At 44.6% G+C, this 19,524-nt stretch overlaps 1 protein-coding gene across 1 annotated transcript in view; it reads left to right on the forward strand.

Moving 5' to 3' along the window:
* Positions 1-338: 338 nt before the first annotated feature.
* The window catches only part of SGCD (sarcoglycan, delta (35kDa dystrophin-associated glycoprotein)), a 179,509-nt gene continuing 160,323 nt past the window's right edge, over positions 339-19,524 (forward strand). Inside the window, exon 1 of the mRNA XM_009892618.1 lies at positions 339-524. The gene's annotated coding sequence lies outside the window, so the exon portion shown is untranslated. The remainder of the gene's footprint in view (positions 525-19,524) is intronic.

Raw genomic sequence — 19,524 nt, forward strand, 5'->3', positions numbered from 1 at the left:
AGAAATGCCATAATGAATTAAAGTATTCCCTATGGAGAAGTGTATTACTTACTTATTGCAATATCAGACTGGAATAAGAAGCAGCCGGGCTGGCATTCGTTGCCTGGTGAAGGGATGCTGTTAAAGTACTGTAAAGCAAGTATAGCTTTGCACCACAGTACTTGAATTCAAAGATTGCCCTCTGAAGGTGCCACGCATGATGGATTGTCACAGGCTCTTTGTCCTGCCTTGACATTTCATTCCTATCCGATGTTGTCTTATGTTCTGCTCTGAATCTGCCAAACAACTGACCCCAGAATTTAATGCCACACCTTCTTCTCTTCCCTTTTTCTGAACAGCATCTTTTGCAGCTGAGGCTCTAAAATACTGGAGGACACTGCATCTTCCTCAGGGACACAGACAAGGGGGAGCTGGAGCCTCTGGGGAGCCCAGAAAGGAATTGCTGTTGGTAGGCACCTGAGGAACTTACCTTCACACCAATGTTGCTCTGAAACGAGTTGTGTCCAACATTCAGGTTTGGTAAGGTATGTAATTTTTCCCAGGCTCTTGTCTATTTGCTCTCTTCTGAATATATATGGGGAAAATAGAAAATTAGCAACCCTTGTATTTATTGCTGTGTATGTGCCATGCTCCTGTTGACTCCATAAATAACCTTTGCTCTCTCTGAAGTTGGAGAGCGTTCATCAAGAGTGAAGTGTTTTTAAAGTTTTGGGCTTGAGGGGGTACGTGTTTATATCAAGTGCTTTATTGAACAAAATGCTCGCTGATGGTTGTGTTTTGCTGTTGGTGATGTACACTTGGCGATAAGCATCTACATTTGAGAGTCCCGTTTGTTGTGTTTCACTAATGTGTGCAGTTCAGAACGTCTGAATAAATGATAAAAAGAAAAAGGCACTGAAGTACCCAATTTGTAATACAGCCCTGTGCTTTCCTTTGTGCTTCGTATATTCTAGTCATTTGCCAAGGACGGAAATAATACCAGTTTCTTGCATAGTCCTGCATGCCCCTTTTGTTGTGTAGCACTTAATATTTTTGCATGTGTGGAGGTTCTCGTATCCACACAAACATTGCCTTGGGTATGCTGTAACTCTAGCAAGGCAATACGCAACTGTCTTTTAACAAGAAATTGAGGGCCGGGACGTAAGGAACGTATTGTGGACAATTCTTATGCTATAGAAGCGTTTAGGGTAACATAGCCTTTGATTCTACAGCTTCTTTTATCTAGGTCAAGTTATTGCTGTGAAGGCAAAGTTTGCTGATTAAAAAAACCAACCCCAAATTTAAAGTATTGGTTCCCAGATCTCAGTAGAATGGTATCAGACGATGCTATCCTTTTCCATTTAACACATGGGTATTGACTTCTCTTATACGACTGAACCAGCACTGTAGTCTTGTTGAGAAAAGCACAGCAGCAATATAACACCTGCACTTGGTGTTAGTGTGTGTGTGTGGGGGGGGAAATAAGAAAAAAAAATAAATTCAAGACTTTCTTAAAAGAAAGCATGAGGCATCCAGATGAGTGTGCGTTCCTTCTCCTGCTTTTGATCTGGTTGCACCAGTAGTGTTACCTCTGGAAACCGTACGCTCAAACTCTCACGCTTCAGCAGAGCTCTGCTGGTCTGGAGACCGCCTGTCTCCAGTGATTGCAGAGAAGGTTGGTGGCGATGGCTTAAATTAGGTGCTTATCTTCTACATGTTGAGGGTCAAAAAAAGGTCTGTTCCAACCGCAGCACATGCTGTTAATTTGTACAGGCGTTTCAAGAAAACAGCACTGTTGCCAGGGAGGAGAGGTTCCCATCATTAAAACCGCGGCAGCGCTCGCTCCGTTTGTCTGTCTGCTCCGGTGGCACCCGCCTTCTAGAAGAGGAGGTTGTTAAACACTGCTCATGCTTTTGTTATCATCTTCACTTTTGTTTATTTCCAGGCTGCTGCTCTTGTGATTATAATACCTAAAGGGGAAAGCTGTAGGAGAGGTATTTCATTATCACGAGGGCTTCTTGACTCTTGCGGGGAAATATTTTGCAGTATTATAATGTAGAAATCACAGCAACTTGTTTATTCCCTGTTTCTGTGTGAGATTTGCAGGTGAAAGCGTGTAAATCTTCCTTTCAATGAGGCGGTGTGTTTTGCTGGGTGGGCAGGGTGCCCCAGGGCGTGCGAGGATCCGCACCAGGGCGGCTGGTGGCTGGCGTGACCGCGGTGCCGACCCTGCCTTGGACAGGAAGGTGGTCAGATCAGCTACCCCCGTCCTTCCCACCTGAGTCGCTCTGACCCTCGTCCTCCAGGTTCACGTCTCGGGCTGCAGAGGTTGTGCAGGACTTTGCAGAACCTCACAGTTTCAGAGGACAAAGCATTTTTCATATGCGAAAGTATTATTTAGGCATTAAACTCAAGGTTGGGCTTTGGTGATATTTTTTGCGTTTCACTTTGCGACCATCAGAGCTAAAAATTTGGTTCTTATTTAAGGAAAGCTTACATTTTTATGGAAACTTGATCTTTAAGAAGAACACTACAGATTGAGAAGCTTGTGCTGATAAAGAGTTGGCAACACTGCTGCTGCTCATTCAAGTAGCTCAGACCCTTTTTTATCCTTTCTTTTCGTCTTGGGTGCTCGCGCAAACTTTCCAGAATAACTGACTACCTTTTTCTGTGACACCCTTGTAAGACAGAAGTACTACTTATTCACCACCTGTAAAATGGGGATAAGGAACAGAGTCACTTCGAGGACACTTTTAAGCATTAAACATCTGTCTCTGATTTGCGTGCAAAGTGCAAAAGGTGCATCAGATACCCACAGCTGGAGGCACGAAGATAGCCGTGGCTGAGCAGCTGAGTCTATAGGGGAAAGCACCAAATTTGGATGTGGATCCCATTTGAGGTGACTGCTCCGATCTAAGGCAGTTTCTTCCATGTGTCCTGCTCTCCCAAGTGGAGGGGTTTTTAATTAACTGATTACAGTAACACCAAATGACATCAGGACCCATGTTTGCTCCGTATCTCTGCTGGAAATGGCAACATATGTCCAAATAATGTGAGCTGAACTCATTCATCTTTGCAGCAAAATGTTTTTTGCTCGTGTGAGACAAGCAGATTCCCTTTTAGCAGCATTTACGCAATTGTGGTGGTGGTAATCTTATTGTGTAAGGAATTATTTTAAATGGATCCATAGATAACATGCAGAGTAATATTTTTTTTCTTAAATTGCTCATTTTTTAGATTAGTAGAATCCGGTTAGTAAAATGCTCTGTTCTGCTGAAAAGGCACATTTAATAAATATGTAAGAGAAAAATTTTAAGTAGCCATTAAACATAGTTAATAAATTTTATCTTGCAAGTCGAATTGGAAAAAACCCTGTTCATTTAATGTGTTTTATGGATCTTGTAGCAATTAATTGTCTTCATTACATGGACATAAATCCTCAATGTAATTCACCTTTTTCAGATGAATTGCTTTGGAACTTTTCCCTTTGCTTTGTTTAGGTTGTAATATTATTTCAACTTTGCAGAGCAGTGGGCAGGTGTCCTTTTCTCACTCCCTGTATTATATGGTCTGATAAAAGTTATTTCTCTCTTCAAATCTGTCTTGTTTCCTATGTGATTTCATTTATGAAATCAGAAACAGACACTGATTTTATGCGCCTCTAGGTTTGGATGTCAAAATAAGACCTTAGTGCAACTTTATGATGGTTTGGTTGAGGGGTGCAGGTCTACTGGCTGTGGGTGAAAATGTGTCAGTAAAGTTGTCCTCCTACGTCATTGAAGGAAAAGTTCCGTTGGACCATCAAGGGATATCTGCTTGAATTTCCACAGTTATATGCAGAGCTTTAATTTGAGTAAAGTCTTTATTCTTCTTGACTGTGTTTTGCACACCAAATAGGAAAACAGGACAGCATGTAGGATCACTTTCTACATATGTTTTTATCCCTGCGCATGCTGAGCTTGTTTGTATGAGTAATACTTATGCAAATATTTTCTAGTGTTTCTCTGAACTGTTTTGCCGGGGTGAAGACATAAAATGGCTATTATGTTTGTATGTTTTGTTGCAAGATCAGCAGACTGGCTGTTAACGTATCAATTCCCTTGATGACACCACTTGTGCAACCCTATTCACTCAGCTTCTCCTGACAGGGGCTTTTATTGAATCCATCAGCCTGACACATATCAAAGCACAATTTCTGATAACAAATATCTTGGTGTAAGATGAATTAAAAAGCTGATATCAGCAGCAGAACTGAGTGGAATTTCTGAAAGAAAATAAGAAACTCCAGAACTAACACGAGATTCTTAAGATATCAGTCACAGAACAGTAATGTAATAGTCCTTTACCTGTACTCTCGAAGTACTGAGAAGTCAGTGGGTTTGCCCAAAGTCCTACACGTGGGCTTGTTCCTGGGCTGTCAGCCTGTGGCTCTGCCTTCTGGACTTGGATGTTTGTAGCGTTGCTTCAGACAGCATGATGAAGTGGTGGTTTATTTTCTCCTGGAGACCTTTATCCTGTGAGGACCAGCGACCTCCTTGTAATTACTTTACATCCTGGTCTTTGAGAAATTTGGAGACTGAGGAGTGGAAAATGCTAACTGAGGTCTGAATGGAGTACAGCTTCTTTCTCTCAGAAGACACGACGGTTTGGAGCCCCTTGTCCTCTGCAGAGCTGCTGCTTGGCAGCCCATGGGCCGTGTCTTGGGCAAAGTCCAACAGGGGTAGAAAAGGGCATGTTTTTCTTTGGGTTGCAGATGTTTTGAAATTACCTGGCTCAAAACCTTCTGACAACGCGTTTCCGTATCTGCTTGCAGCCTTCTCCTATCTGTCTTGCTCTCCCCATCCTGCTTTTCCTTCCCCTACATTTTTGCATCTCTTGGATGATGAGCAGCTTCAGGCAGGGCTGCCTTTGCACTGGGGCTGCTCTCACTGCGCCCGGGCTCGCTTACCTCTTATTTTTGGCTAGCACACGCTCGAAAGTATTAGCTAATAACAATCATGCTTTTTGCTCTGTGGCATGTCTGCTCTTTGGAAAAGTGTCCACTGGCAGCTTGCAGCCTAGCAGAGAGGAAGAGGAGGGCGGCCAACAGTTGATGTGGAAAATTAATTATGAACTACCATCCTCCTGCCACGTAGTTAAGGCAGTTCTGCTTTCCAAGCTTTACATCCAGACTCCCAGGAAAAGGGAGAATACTGCATTTCTTTCTTTGAAGAGTGGGAACATTGCCAGAACAAAGCTTAGTGGAGAATGTCACACGTGGGACTGATCACTCAGGATGCTCTAGAGCCTTTACTGCTCTGCCTGCAGCTGTGGCACCACCCAGATAGTCATTTCTACCTTTCGTTGGACAAATGTTGGCTTAATTGCGCATCCCAGTTGATGAAGGCCTGTGTGTGTGATGGGGAAGTCACCCGTGTCCCCCATGCAGTCAGGGGGCAACATTTTGTGTTTCTTTATAGCGGTGACTTGGTAACGTTCAGGTTCAGATGAGCTACAGCTTGTTACATTTCCATCCTTCAGGATGACGTGTTTATTTCATAATGAACCACAAAAACTGGCCTGTGATTTAGTGTGGGGGAGAGTTTGACAGGCACCGTGTAGCTCTGGGAATGTAATTACCTAAAGGAGCAGTTCTGTCCCTGAACAACCTCTGTCTTCAGGGACGCAGAAATAATTGCTGGAAGCCCCGATACCGTGTGTGCTTCAGGAGCCGTTCTGGTCTCGTAATTGCACGCTGGGTCCTACTGGGTGGAGTTGAGCTCTGCAGAACCAGCGCAACACAAGTGCCAAAGATGCCCTTCCTCAGAGAGCTCTGTGGGGTGCGTGGCAGAGCCTGATGGAGTCAGGATCTTGGAAAGCCCTGACAGCTTCTGTAAGTGACTGATTGGGGCTGAGCTAACGAAATGAGCGTTTGGTGTAAGTTTCCTCACTGAAGTCTAAAGGATATTGAAGTGTGCGATGGGAACAGCCCTGCAAAGCCGCAGCAGTAGCTGGTGTGAAGAGTTACGGAGATACTTTGCTGTGTTAACAGTGTCTCTTTAGACCAGAAAAATCCTTTAGGCTGTTCAAGTTTTTGGTTAAGGTACCAGAATTCTCCACTTTGTGCATTTTTATTATGCAATTTATTGTCACGATTGTTGACAAATTTGACAGTTAACTGAGGGGTGATGCTCTAAGAAATACCTAGGATTTTGTAAAGGGCCAAATTGCTGCCTGCTGGACATCACTGACTCAAGTCATGATGCTGTGGCTTCTAGTTTCCTCCTCCTGAGCTCTACCTCCTGATCAACACAAACCTCTCTCTAGTGCTGTCGTGCGGATTTTTTTTTTTTTTTGCAGCCAGGAGACTGTATTTGGAAGCGCAAACCTGTTGTACAAGTTCTTTAGATGTGCTGCAAATAATTATGAATATATTTAATGAAGGGAAGCTGAAACAGAGTGAAAACATTTGGAAATATGAGGGAATGGGTGCAGCCAAGCGTTAGCTGTGAATGGAGAGTTCTTGTTGGCATCGTTTAATGGGAGCTTTCCAGCTTGTAGTTTCTGCAGTGAATATATAGAAACCAGTGAAAACTAGAAAGACAGGGTAGCTGGAGGTGAATGGGAGGCGAAACGGCTGCCTTTCACCTCTGGGAGAAAAGGGACAGTGAAGTGAGCTGCATTTCTGTTCATGGGCTACTGCCCCCATCGCTCTTTGCCTCCCAGTTACTGGGAAGTGGTGAGCGGAGACCTGGCTGGCACTGGCACCCTCTAAGCAAGGTAACGTCTTGTTCCTTCACTGCAGCAAGTGCCGTCTGTTGTTTTCTCCTGACTACTCAGTTGGTAACAGATCTTATTGTGGCATTCCAGTCCCTAAAGGGGGCCTACAGGAGAGCTGGGGAAGGACTTTACAAGGGCATGTAGTGCTGGGACAAGGGGGAATGGCTTCAAACTGTGGAAGAGGGTAGAGTTAGATTAGATATTAGGAAGAAATTTTTCATTGTGAGAGTGGTGAGGCACTGGCCCAGGTTGCCCAGAGAAGCTGTGGAAGCTCCATCCCTGGAAGCGTTCAAGGCCAGGCTGGATGGGGCTTTGAGGAACCTGGGCTGGTGAGAGGTGTCCCTGCCCAGGGCAGGGGGGTGGAACTAGATGATCTTCAAGGTCCCTTCCAACCTAAACCATTCTATGATTCTTGAGAAGAGGGACCAATTGTGTGGGTATTGCTGGGAATAAGGAAGCCCCTCAGCCTCCACATTTATAGGACAAGGGGTAATGGTTTTAGACTAAAAGAGGGTGGATTTAGACTAGATATAAGGAAGAAATTTTTTAGAATGAGGGTGGTGAAACACTGGCCCAGGGTGCCCAGAGGGGCGGCAGATGCCTCAACCCTGGAAACATTCCAGGTCAGGTTGGACGGGGCTTTGAGCAACCTGATCTAGTTGAAGATGTCCCTGCTCATTGCAGGGGAGGTTGGACTAGATGACATTTAAATGTCCCTTCCCACCCAAACTAATCTATGATTCTATGATTTGTGTTAATGTGTGACCCCCCCATGGTCATACCATACCACCATCTCCTCTTCCGTGAAGGCCATATGCTCCCATTGGCTGTGCTGGAGCAAAGAGGGGAGGATGGCCAGGGGTGGTGGGAGGACATTTAACCATACACGCACTGCAGTTTGCTCATACTAATGTCTCTCACCTCCTTTTAGGACTACTGAATGTTTCCCCTGCAATGCTCTTAAAAGAAAAGGTGGTGCAACAACAACAAAACAAGTCTTTCTCATTAGGAAGGCTTGTAGGCACCTCTCCTTGGCTCGGGAGCAAGGGAAAGGGGGGTGGGCAGCCCTGCACTCTGCTCGCTTTCTGTCTGGGAGGAATTTCTAGTTGTTAATGATTAATTCAAACGTTTCTTGTCATGAGTACAGTGTGCACAGAGTGATAAATCTGTGGTGGGTTAGAGGTTGAGGTTGCTCAGTGCTGACAATTAGTTTGAGCCAAAGGCTTTGCTTTCATTGGTATTTTCACAGCATTAACCCAGACCTTGTCAATTAAAATCCAGACACATTTTGATGAGGGACATCTTCTTCTAATGATAATTGTAATAATATCACTTTTATTCATTTAAAACCTGTCAGGCAGGCCATGTTTCCTGGAAAATAACTGCCCAAGTTTCACATTGCCTAAATAACTAGGAAGTATCTTTCAGTTTTTTGAGCTGACATGTCATCAAAAATAACTAAAAGCAAATGAGACCGTAGCTGTTCATCTTTGAACACTAACCAACTACAATCAAGGTAATTTGACTTTATCTGCTAAAATAAGCAGGTTTATTAGCCTTCACTTTGGAGGCTAATAAATGTTTGATAATTGCCTGAAGTTGATGATGGGGATTTATACTATTTATTAATGGTTTTTCTAACTATTTGACAGCATAGCTCCAGAGCATGTCTTAGGCAGTGATCCATTTGTGCAGCTCACCTGTTCATTAGGTGGAGGAGGAAGCCTGGGTGTAAGGGCTGATTAAGGAACTTGTCGGAATTGCACAAGAAGTCTGCAGTAGAATAAAACCCAGAAAACCTTTTTCTGTTCTGGGACATTAACTGCAGTGGGTTTTTTTATGTGTTTATATGTCTGTAAATATTATATTTAGAATCTCTGTCAGGCCATAAAAATGAGTATTTAATAGTTGGAATGGGAGTGATATATCAGATATCAATTGAAAATCCATTGTGGTTTTATTTTAGCATGGCATGAAAAATAACGAAGCGAAAATCATGTTTGGTTTTGCATGGAAAAATACTCTTCATTTTTCTGAGAGGTAGTTCATAAGTGAAATCTTTTACAAAAAGCTAAGGCAGGGAAGCAAAAAGCTGTATCAGGTAAGACTGTATCTAGTTCTTGCAATGTGGTCAGTCTGTGCTTGTCCATACAGGTGGAAAGCGCTGCACTTCTTTTTATTTAGGCATTCCTACATATCTCTGCTAAGATGTGGATCACTGTCGTTTAGACAGATCACATTATTTTTCATCTCATTCCTTTAAAATCCAGCTTCTTCAAATAGTTAGCACTTGTGTATTTAAAAACCTCATCAGTATTATAAAAAGACTTCTTCTCAGGTCCTTCTCTGAAAGGTGTAGGAGAAGGAGCTCTGATTAATTAAAAGCACCTCTAGGTGATGCCATAATATAAATAACAATAAGCCTGCCTTATTTCTATAGCAACTGGAATAATGTTACCAGTTGTTAGTAGTTCAAAATTCAGGGCATAGCGTGGACTCCGAGTAGGAAATCCAGGCACAAAATACTGCATTGAAAAAAAAAGGTTGAGGGATATAACTGTGAAGTAAATGGAATTGTGCTGCTGTGACTGTATTCTGGAAGTTAATAGTTGTTTTTTTTTGCAAATACAAATACTAATCCACCTCCACTTGGGTAGGGCTCTTTTTTTTCCCTTTCCAGTATGAACTGGCAAGCCTGTAATCTGCATTCTGGTGTGTATAGAAACGGCACCAACAATAGCATAGCTTGAAGGCTGTAAATATTATCACATATTTTTCCAGCGAGCCTTTAGCAAGTGAGCTATGTGTTTATGTCTCTCATTACTCTCATTTTTTCTAAGAGTGCATTTATAAGCATTAGAGGTGATCAATAAAACCCGACCTACCTTTGCAAGTTAAATAGGCCTTATTTGAAACTACCAGGCTTAAAGAGATTCAGATTTGCTAACAGTGATTTAAGAGCAAGCAAGGTCCATTTACATGCCAGTTCTTTTCCACTTTTGAGGTTTGAATTGCACTGGAAAATTTGTCACTTTGCACATTTAGGCATGGAAGTTACAGCTAACACTTTATTAAGTATGCCATTACATAGGAGCTGCCTTCTCACCTTGCAATTCACTATATCTTACTGAAAAAATAGTGTAATTAATAGATACAGAACACACCTAACTGTGCAGAGTGAAGTCTTCATGAACTTTGACTCTAAGCAGTATTTTCTATTGGTTGTTTTTGGTCTTTGGAAGATGTCCAAGGGGTCAAAAAGAATGTACACTTTTAAAAAAAAAAAAAAAGATACAAAATGGTCATAAACCATACAAAGATGTTGAGAAGAACTGAATCCTAGCTATGGAGGTATATGTTCATGATGTTCCTCCGCACATAGATGCGCAGCGACATACTTGGCAGAGGGGGAGTGTTATGCAGGTGGAGTTGTTTTGAAGATTTATTCCATAGAGATCTCACTTTGAATATTAGCATGTTAAAAAGTGTCAGTATAGGCTTTTGAAAGGGAGACAGCTCATCACAACACCCAGCTCTTCAGCTGGTTTGGTCCCTGCTGCCTCTGAGAGCAGTGCTGGAGGGCAGCTCTGTGCGGCCGTTTCTCCTGCCCATATGTCCCACCCGGCTGGGCGCGCTGCACTGGGATGCTGCAAGAGCAGCCCTGGTACCATTTACTGCTACTTCTCTAATGGCTAAATTCGTTGTTTAACCCTTTTAAGACAGTGTGGGAGTGGAGACTGGAAGGGCAGCGCTCCCCCGCAGTGCAGGTCCGGCTGGGCAGGAGGAAGGGATGGATTGATGCAGTCTGATATTTGCCCATCTCGTGACTTTTAAGCATTTAATGTAAGAAAGCCATGTGGAATGGTGACGTGTGATGAGAGACAGGTTTGGTGACACAGATTGAATACTTTATTGGCTTAAAATTAGTCCGAAAGGTGTGGCAGTAAGTAGGGCATTGAGGCGAACGTGCTGAAATGAAACCTTCCAGTAAGAATGCTGTATCCTGCAGACGTTACCTCTGTTACGGGAAACTATTTTAGGATGTTTTAAATGTTTTTTATGGGGCTTGTTTGTCGTAGCCATCCAGCTATCTGTCGGGCTAGTTTTTATTACTGTGGGTATGTAGTGTGGTGCCTCCAGAGGTTCCAGCTGAGATCGGGCACAGTACACTCATTTAGTGAGAGTGTGTGTCTCCGGTTCACGAGATAATTGTGTGTCAGCCCCTCTTCCTCTCCTCTGCATGGTTCAGGCTGAGAGCAGGAGGTGTGTGGACTGAATAAAAGCCATCAGAAGGCACTGTTGCTCGAATATTGATGAATACCTCTATTGTTTGACATGAGGGGTTTTTTTGAGTGGTAATTTTGACTTTAGACTGGTGTGCATGCATGCCCATACTTTGTTGGAGTCGTTATTAATAAACATTATTCTTAATGAGCCATTTTGTTCATAAATGGTTTTATCTGTCCCTGTGACCAGTCCGAGCCCTCAGTGCTGGAGAGCGAGGTCGTATGTGCCAGACCTCGGCCCAAAGAGTTTTCATATTAAAAAACCGAAGTGTAGCGGGCAAACGAGGTTGCCAGCGAGGGTGGAGGTGACAGATGGAGCACAGCGGCGAAGATGAAGGATGCGCAGAGCTCCGTGTGTTGTAGGGCATCGATGATCAAAACTCCTCTTTGTTGTAGTGCCTCTACAAGGCCCACAGCAATCAGGGATTTGGTTTGCTGAGACTAACTCCTGCCTTGTTAACTACTACTTCTTGATTATTTCTGTCTATATCCATCTGCTGCCTCTTTTCTGTTAAAGCTGCAAATTCCTTAGGGTTCAGACAGCTTTTTATTTTTATGTTTGGGCAGTACTGAATTCAGTGGAGTTCTGGCCCAGGGTTAACACTAGTAGCAGTTAGCAGTCGCATTTACACATGAAAATAAGACATGGGAAAACAATTATTTTCACATTCTGATTATCTTTATTTGCATTCCAACATCCGCCGAATCTTTTGAAATGGAAAAATTATTTAAATAAACGATACATGATTAAAATTATTATTATAATGTTCTCTACCACAAATAGTTCCATGCAGGAAATGCACTTTTTTTTTCCTGTATGTGGTTGTTTATATATACATCTGATTTAGTCTGGTAAATAGATTTTATCCTACAGCCTGCTGGCTCTCACTTTCCTAGGTGCTTATTCATATTTAACATCGCTCTATGTATTTGCATACTTAAATATACACTTGTTTTTAACACCTGTTGGCATCCTTTAATTATACATTGACCCTGAGGCGGTTGGCTTTGAGGTCTGTGCAGCCGCGGGTAGCTGGATGTTATGTATTGTCTCGGGAAAGACAAACCTGCGCCCGCTTTGCGCTGACCTGCCAGCTGAAGTTTACCCTCCTGGCGCAACGCCACAGCCAAAGTGCCCTTTCAGCGACTTCTCGGCTACAACCCAGAGCTGATTTCTGGGATGCAATTCACTGCTAACGGTTATCATATCAAAAGGGGAGTGATTTGCATTTCCTGCACGTCTTGGTGTTGCCAGCCTCGGAGAATGCTGCAGAGGGAAAGTTAACACAATTTGATAAAAACAAAACAAAACAAAACAAAACTGAGCTTATTTACAGTGTTGCATCTGATGCTGTGGAGGAATTTGATGCAGACACAAAGTTGGCACAAAGTACAAATTTAGGCTGTGCACAGAGATTAATTTTGGGGCTTTTTTTGGCTGCTGGGAAAATACAGGAAGATTGTCCCCAAAGGCTGAATGTGTGGAGAGCTGTATGCTCGCCTTTGTGTGCCTTTCCTCTTTATCTTGATTTCTTATTGTGATGCCCCGTAAAGTCGCTCTCTTCTCTAGATATTCATCCAGAGTTGGGTCTGCATAACACATTATCTTTGTTCTTATCTGACCCCCTCAGCCCTCTGCACTTCCCTCTCTGAAAAGGCATCGAGCAGTCGTGCCAGCATCATTTGTACAAAGTGAAACACTTTACGGTGAGATATTTTAAGCACGTCCGTACTGGAAATGCCATAGGAATGGCAGGGCTGCAGTGTTTGCTGCTGATTCGCGTTCAGCTGCCCGTATTTGTATGCAGAAGCCGACTAGGCAGCAGCTTCGCATTCATTTCCCGCGTATCAATTACTTATCAGTAATACACAGGCCCAATTAAGGAACTGGAGGGCGGTTGTAGGGCTGAGAGTGCGGCCGTCCCTTCCGCATCCGAAGGGGCAAAGCACTGGGATGTGAGTTGGAGGGTCCCTCTCCAGAGTTTGCGTGGCTGAGGCTGCACACATTTGAGTTTGGAGAAGCAAAGGATATATCTGGTGTGGGTGACTGAGCTGGTGAATATTACTCATCTCTGAGCCAGATTCCTGCAGTCTGACCTGATTTTAGCTTTATTTCCTATTTTTTCTGAGCACCTTTCTTGGGCATCTTTGCTGTGTGGCAGTGAGGGGTTGTGTAAAAGGGGCGCTCAATGAAAACATAGTGGGTGAAGCGCTTTCAAATTTATTGCACCATATCTTTCTCACTTGAGGTTTTGATGTTGTGTACTTGCAGCAGCAAACATAGAAATACGCACAGATATCATGAGCCTGCCAGCACTAGCGATGGCTCCTTTGCAGGGGTTATAGTCCCAGGTCAGGGTTTTTCTAGGCATTAGTGAGTAAAGGTCACCAAAATTCACCTTCAGGCCGTTCCGTGTGGGATATTCCTTCTCTCCCATTCTACTTCTCTTTTCTTCCCTGCATCTGAGCAAAAAAAAATATCTTTGTTCATGTCTACGTTTTACCCAGCTTTAAAAGATTTGAAGATTTGCTTAGTTCTGCCTTAACTTTAGCAAATCCTTTAAAAGCAGACCGTAGAGGTTGGCCACACCAGGAAAATACCACCGTGCCACCTTGATTAGTTTCCGTGCCTGATCTCCTCTTCCTCCTAATTTCGACTACTGCTTCTTGTCATCTTTGATTTCATCATCATCTTTTTTGTTGTTGTCCCCTTTTTCCTTTACTGCCTATGAAGATTTGAGCTGCCTGACGCGATCACCTCGCCGTGCTGTTTGAATCTTAACGCAAGTGCCCTGGGAAGAGAACACACTCACGCTTCAAACTGGGACATCTCTCTTAACGTATGCTGTCCGAAGAGAAGACTATTTCTAATTCTGGATCCTGGAAATTAAAACCAACACGTACACATGTTGTTTTATCCAGATGCAATGTAAACTTCAGTGGAAATAAAACCACAGTGTGGGTACTCTTGTCCTTGCTGGCATGCAGCTAGTCAGGGTGCTTTTCTGCATACTTCATCCCTGGTGAAAAGGGATGCTCTGCATCTTTCCGTCTCTCTCACTTCCTTTCCTTCCCCCTCCCCCCTTCTATTTTTTTAAGAACTGATTTCCTTAGGGAGTTGTTAATGTTCAGGGCTTTTTTCTCTGACATTTTGGACAATGATGTGACAACACAAGTGCATCTATTACTCTTCTGCTGGGAGCTGACTAAAGCAAAGGACTTGATGGATAATGGCCACATTTTCCAGCAGCGCCTCATGTACATGTGAGAAGAATGACTGAGTGCCCTGCATATAAAACCAAACTATGTCGGGCACCAAGTCCGGGTGCAGAGCTAGGAGAGAAGGCTGAGAACATGTAGCCTTTCATCAGGAATTCCTTATTTTGCTCCCCTTCTCTCTGTTGCTGGGAATCGGGTGCTTTCTGTGTTGCAGCAGTGCGGGCTGTGGTGCGGGAATCTATAATCTTCATGGGAAGGGAAGGCAAAGGGCAGCAGGCTCGTATGGCACAGGGAGCCTTGAGAAAAGGAGGTTGTGCAGTTGAAAGCAGAGCATCGCTTCACCTTTGGCTGCAAAAGAAAGCTGATTCTCCTTTGCCTTAAGTAGTCAATTTACACCTGTGCAAATGGAATGTAACACAGCACTGGCCGGAGCTTCTCTTGGGTGCTGCTGGGGGTGCCTGCAGCATTCAGGGAGAAGGGGAGAGAGGTGGAAGCTGTCGGGGTTGGCCGGGACTCTGGACCGGGGAGTCTGACAGCCGTTTGAGCATCGTGTCCCACTAGGGCCCCTTGCCCTGGCAGGTGAGAGGTGCTGGCAGGGCTGCCATGCGTTTGGTGCTTTGCCGGGGGCTGTACACCTTTTGCTGAAGCTGATACCACTCTGCTTTGTATTCCACAAATTTAGATTTGCTAAAGCTGATTTTGAGCTCGCGCAGTCGGGAGTGTGCGGGGAGGGAGGAAGGGGTGTTGCAGTGGAGAAGGGACGGGATGCTCTCCACTCCCTGTCCCCCAGCACATCACCTTGGCACAATCCCCCTGACCACTAATTCATGTCTCCTTCCATTTTCTTTCTCCGCAAGACCACTATGAGCGTGCAGATATCTTTCATGGAACTGGAGAAGGAAAAGTGTCAGAGTGCTTTTACCAAAAGCGTAAGAAGGGGAGGGTCAGAGTGTTTTGCAGCTGGAGAAGCAGTGCGCAGGGTGAGGAGGGGTGGCGGTTCTGCCCTCAGCCGTATCATTCTCACGAGCAGCACGTCGGGAGTCTGTGGCAGGGTGGGAATCCCCAAACCTTTGCTTTGCTGAACTGCTCTGGAATATCATGAAAATACATCAGCTTTTTTTAACAACCTATTATTTGATGGGCTTTTAGGCTCAGGGAGTAACTTACAGGTGAGATTTCCGTGGCATAGTGAAGACCATTTCATTCTTGATGTTGCAACAGCCTGAGCTACCGTCATTGCATCAGGAGGAGAAGGTGCTCCAAGCAGACCTTGAGTGTTCAGTTTCCACAGAGGATACCCTCATAAATGTTTGTAAACAAATGGGAAATTGCAGTGTGCCAACAGAAGAAAGTAACAGAATGGAAAAACAGAGCCCAGGTTGAGTACCTGTTTCTGGAACATATTTTCTGTGACTAATTCAGCTGGCTTCTCTGTCCTTTGGATTTTTCATCTTTCCAGGGTCCCTTGCCCTTACCTGGGATTTTGGGAAGACCAGTACTTTGCCAGATGTGAGGTAGTCAGGGGCCACGCCAGAGGCACTGAAGAACATCCCTACATCGGGCATAGATGTACCAGAGAAATCAAGTGCCCTCGGTATCACTGCCTGCTATCGTACTTGTTCTTCAGTTTGTGTAAGGCAGCAAAGTCTGCAAAACTTCCTTTCCTCTACCTAATGTAGATTATAACTGTAATAATGATTACTTCAAGTGAAATAGGGTGCTGTAGCTGTGATTGGCGCCTGTGAATCTGCAAGTAATTCCTTGCACGGCTTCAACCAAAAAAAGAAAAAAGCATGAAAATATTCTGCAAAGAAATGATGATATCCCATGTGCCTTATTATAGAACATTTTTCCAAGAAACTTGTGGCTGTAACGACGAGGTTGATATACTTCCCCACTGTCACAGCATTAAAACCTAATTGCCCCCGGGTTTCTTGATTATCTCCAACACAGCTGTCATGCTGCCCCTTTGAAAAAAGGAACTGACATCATATGCACAAACTTCAAAAGGTCTTTTTTTTTTTTATTCTGGGAACAGGCAAAATTATTATCAAGCAGTCTCTGGTGTGTTTACCAAACTTGTTGGAATATTGCGCTGAATTGGGCCCCTGTTGCTTCTATGTCACAAGATAAGCGATTATTCAGGTTTCCCATCCCACGTTAGGGCTCCTGCTAATATTTTGTACTTGCTGCCTGCATGTGTAAGAGTATTATTTAATAGTTGAGGCTGGAATAGGGGCTCTGTGTTCCCAGGATGGTAATCCTCTCTTTCGCTGCAGGAAAGGTGTCCTCAGAGCCCTCGCTGCCTCCTGTTGTAAAACGGAAGCAGTAATGCTGTCCTGCTCATATTGCACGTGCCGAGTATTTCATCCTGGAACAACGTGTTGCTGCTGTTCAAAATGGGCCTATTTTCTAAGAAAAAGAAAAAAGTAATATAAGAATAGTGAAAATAGCTCATTTTCTGAGCTTCTAACAAGTACGAACTCTCTTCCCAAATAACTGAATATAGTTTTCCCTTTAATTGGAGATATTTCCAGCCTATCTTGTTCCTTAGAATAGCCCCTGATTGATAAGGAGGATTTTCAAAACAGTAATCACCCAGCTCCCTGTGGCTTTTGGTAGGAGTTTAGCGGCTGATTTCCCTTTGTGGCTTTACTATTAAGCTCCTATTGACCTAATCTCCCAGGCAGATACGTGTGCTACACATGCAGACCCCTCTGGTTCTTGCGCGGTGGCCACGTGAGCTCCTGTGTAGCCTTAACCATGGCACCAGCACGATTTTATGACTTGATGAACCATGCTGGGCTGAGCAGGAGCGTTACGCTTGAGCTTTTTGAGTGGCTCGGGGGGAAAATGGCTCAATTTTAGGAGCCAGCTGTCATTCTATGCTCACGTGAGGGTTAACAAGAGATTTTACAATGGTCAAAATGGATGTGAAAGAGAGCAGAACTTTGGAAAAGCTTCAAAAAGACATGTATTTGGTCAAATGTTTTCTAGACTATCTTGCTTCTTAGCATATAAGGAGGTAGGGCTGTCAGGAGTGAGTTCAGGGCAGAGTTCAGGTTACTGGTGTTGCAGGACTTTGGCCTCATAGTCTGGTCTGAGGCTGGTAGAGATGAGGGGATGGACAGAGAGACCGAGGATGCTTTCTCACCAGGACCTGTACTCACCTGGTTTCTGGAGCTTGCTGGCCACGGCCCGAGCACTGCTCTCTTGCCCTGGTGCAGTGGGAGATCGCAGATGGCAAAGGTTTGGAGAGATGGGTTTAGTGTGAAAACAAGTCCTCTCGTCTCTTCCGAAGGCTTTATGATTATTTTAGAAGGGGGGAAAAGCAATCAGCCAGCTAAAAACAGCATTGCGATGACAAGTAAGTGATGCCCAGCCTGTTCCAGAAGGCTTCATCATGTGTAGCACTAAGTGGTTTTGTTTGTGCAAATGAATTACTGAAAAAGAAAAAAGCTCATAGCCTTTTGGAAGCCATGCTGAGACTGAAACAGGCAAGGAGGAAAATACCCCAAAACCCACAAGTGTGGAAATCATAGAATCATAGAACGGTTAGAGTGGGAAGGGACCTTGAAGATCATCAAGTTCCACCCCCCCTGCCATGGGCAGGGACACCTCCCACCAGACCAGGTTGCCCAAGGCCACCTCCAGCCTGGCCTTGAACACCTCCAGGGATGGGGCATCAACAACCTCTCTGGGCAACCTGTTCCAGTGCCTTACAACCCTTAAAGTGAAAAACTTCTTCCTAATGTTTAATCTAAACCTGCCCTCTTCCAGTTTATAGCCATTCCCCCTCGTCCTGTCACTCCATGCCCTGGTAAAAAGTCCTTCCCCAGCTCTCCTGTAGCCCCTTTAGGTACTGGAAGGCCACAATAAGATCTCCCCGGAGCCTTCTCTTCTCCAGGCTGAACGGCCCCAACCCCCTCAGCCTCTCCTCATAGGAGAGGTGCTCCAGCCCTCGGATCATCCTCGTGGCTCTCCTCTGGACACGCTCCAGCAGGTGAGGTGAAAAGCGAGAGAAGAGTTTTGCAGGGCAGTAACTGTGAAGTAGGGAGCAATTGCATCCCTGGAACTGAGGACCAGAATTTTGTAGTAAACATCATTCCTTGCCTTGCCTGAAGCCTGAGTTTTGCAGCTGAGCAGGTTTGAGGGGAGCGGTTACCATCTTCCTTCTCAAAAACCCCGCGGGAATCCTCGTTGCTGGAAAATTTGCAAAGCACCTGGTTAGATCGAGACGTACAACGACCCGCACGAGATTAATTTTCCCTCTTTATATGGGAAGATGGCAGGAGGCTGAAACGGCGTGTGGTGTCAGCGGGTGGGAATCCATCCCCTGCGTGGGTCAGCAGGGAGCTGCAGGCTGCAGCGGGGTCCCCGTGGGGGTCAGAGCACGCGGTCCTCAACCAACGAACCCACCTGCGCTGCAGCTCGAAGGTGGGCAGAGGGTTTGTTTGGTTTTTTTTTCATCTTCTCGGAAGGTGGAGAGGGAATTGGCCGCTGCTGGAATGAACTAACCACCCCCCGGCACACGTGGTGCAGGGAGAGAGGGATGGCACCGCTGCTGGCGTAAGATGCAGCGGGGCGAGAGCTGGCAGCCGTGCATTAGCGTGGTGATCATCCGGTACAGGGAAATGCTTGCAAGCGAGAAAAGATGAAAGTGTGTATGTGCTTGTAGGATCCTTGTTATCGTGTTATCTTGGATCTTTAGGGACAAAATAGCCACTCATGCATGGAGAGTAAACAGACACACGGTATGTATAAATAATGTGTGGAAGAGGAGCTTCTGAATGCAATTTCCATCTTTATTTAAAAACCTGCTACTTAGGCAAATTATTATAATTCCAGCGACACTAACTAATCCGTCAGTAATTAGGATGGGAAATGGGATTGTATTGCACAGAAATGATCTTGATATTTCACCGGTCCAATTGTACAGCAGTCTTCTTGAAGAATAAGCTGTCATTTGCCCAGAGTTTTTTGGAAGGCTATAATTTAGCTGATTAAAAAAAATCAAGAAAATTCCCCTGGAGAACTCCATGTTGGGTTGAGGACACCAAGTTTAGAGTAATATAATTAGTAGTGCTTTCGCTGCTTTTGCTGTATTTTGTTGTAGCGTTGCTGGTTATGTGAATAGTGATAATAATTCCACGTTTCCTCAGCGTCAGTGGCGTCCTGAGCTCAGCCCTTCTCCAGGCTCAGGGAAGCCACAGGGCTGCTGAGGTACCATAGATGCTTTTGCTGCTCCCTTTGGAGGGCTCTGCTGTAGCAAGGCGTAGGC

The sequence above is a fragment of the Charadrius vociferus genome, unplaced genomic scaffold (genome assembly GCF_000708025.1).
Source record: "Charadrius vociferus isolate BGI_N301 unplaced genomic scaffold, ASM70802v2 scaffold529, whole genome shotgun sequence".
Classification (NCBI taxonomy): Eukaryota; Metazoa; Chordata; class Aves; order Charadriiformes; family Charadriidae; genus Charadrius; species Charadrius vociferus.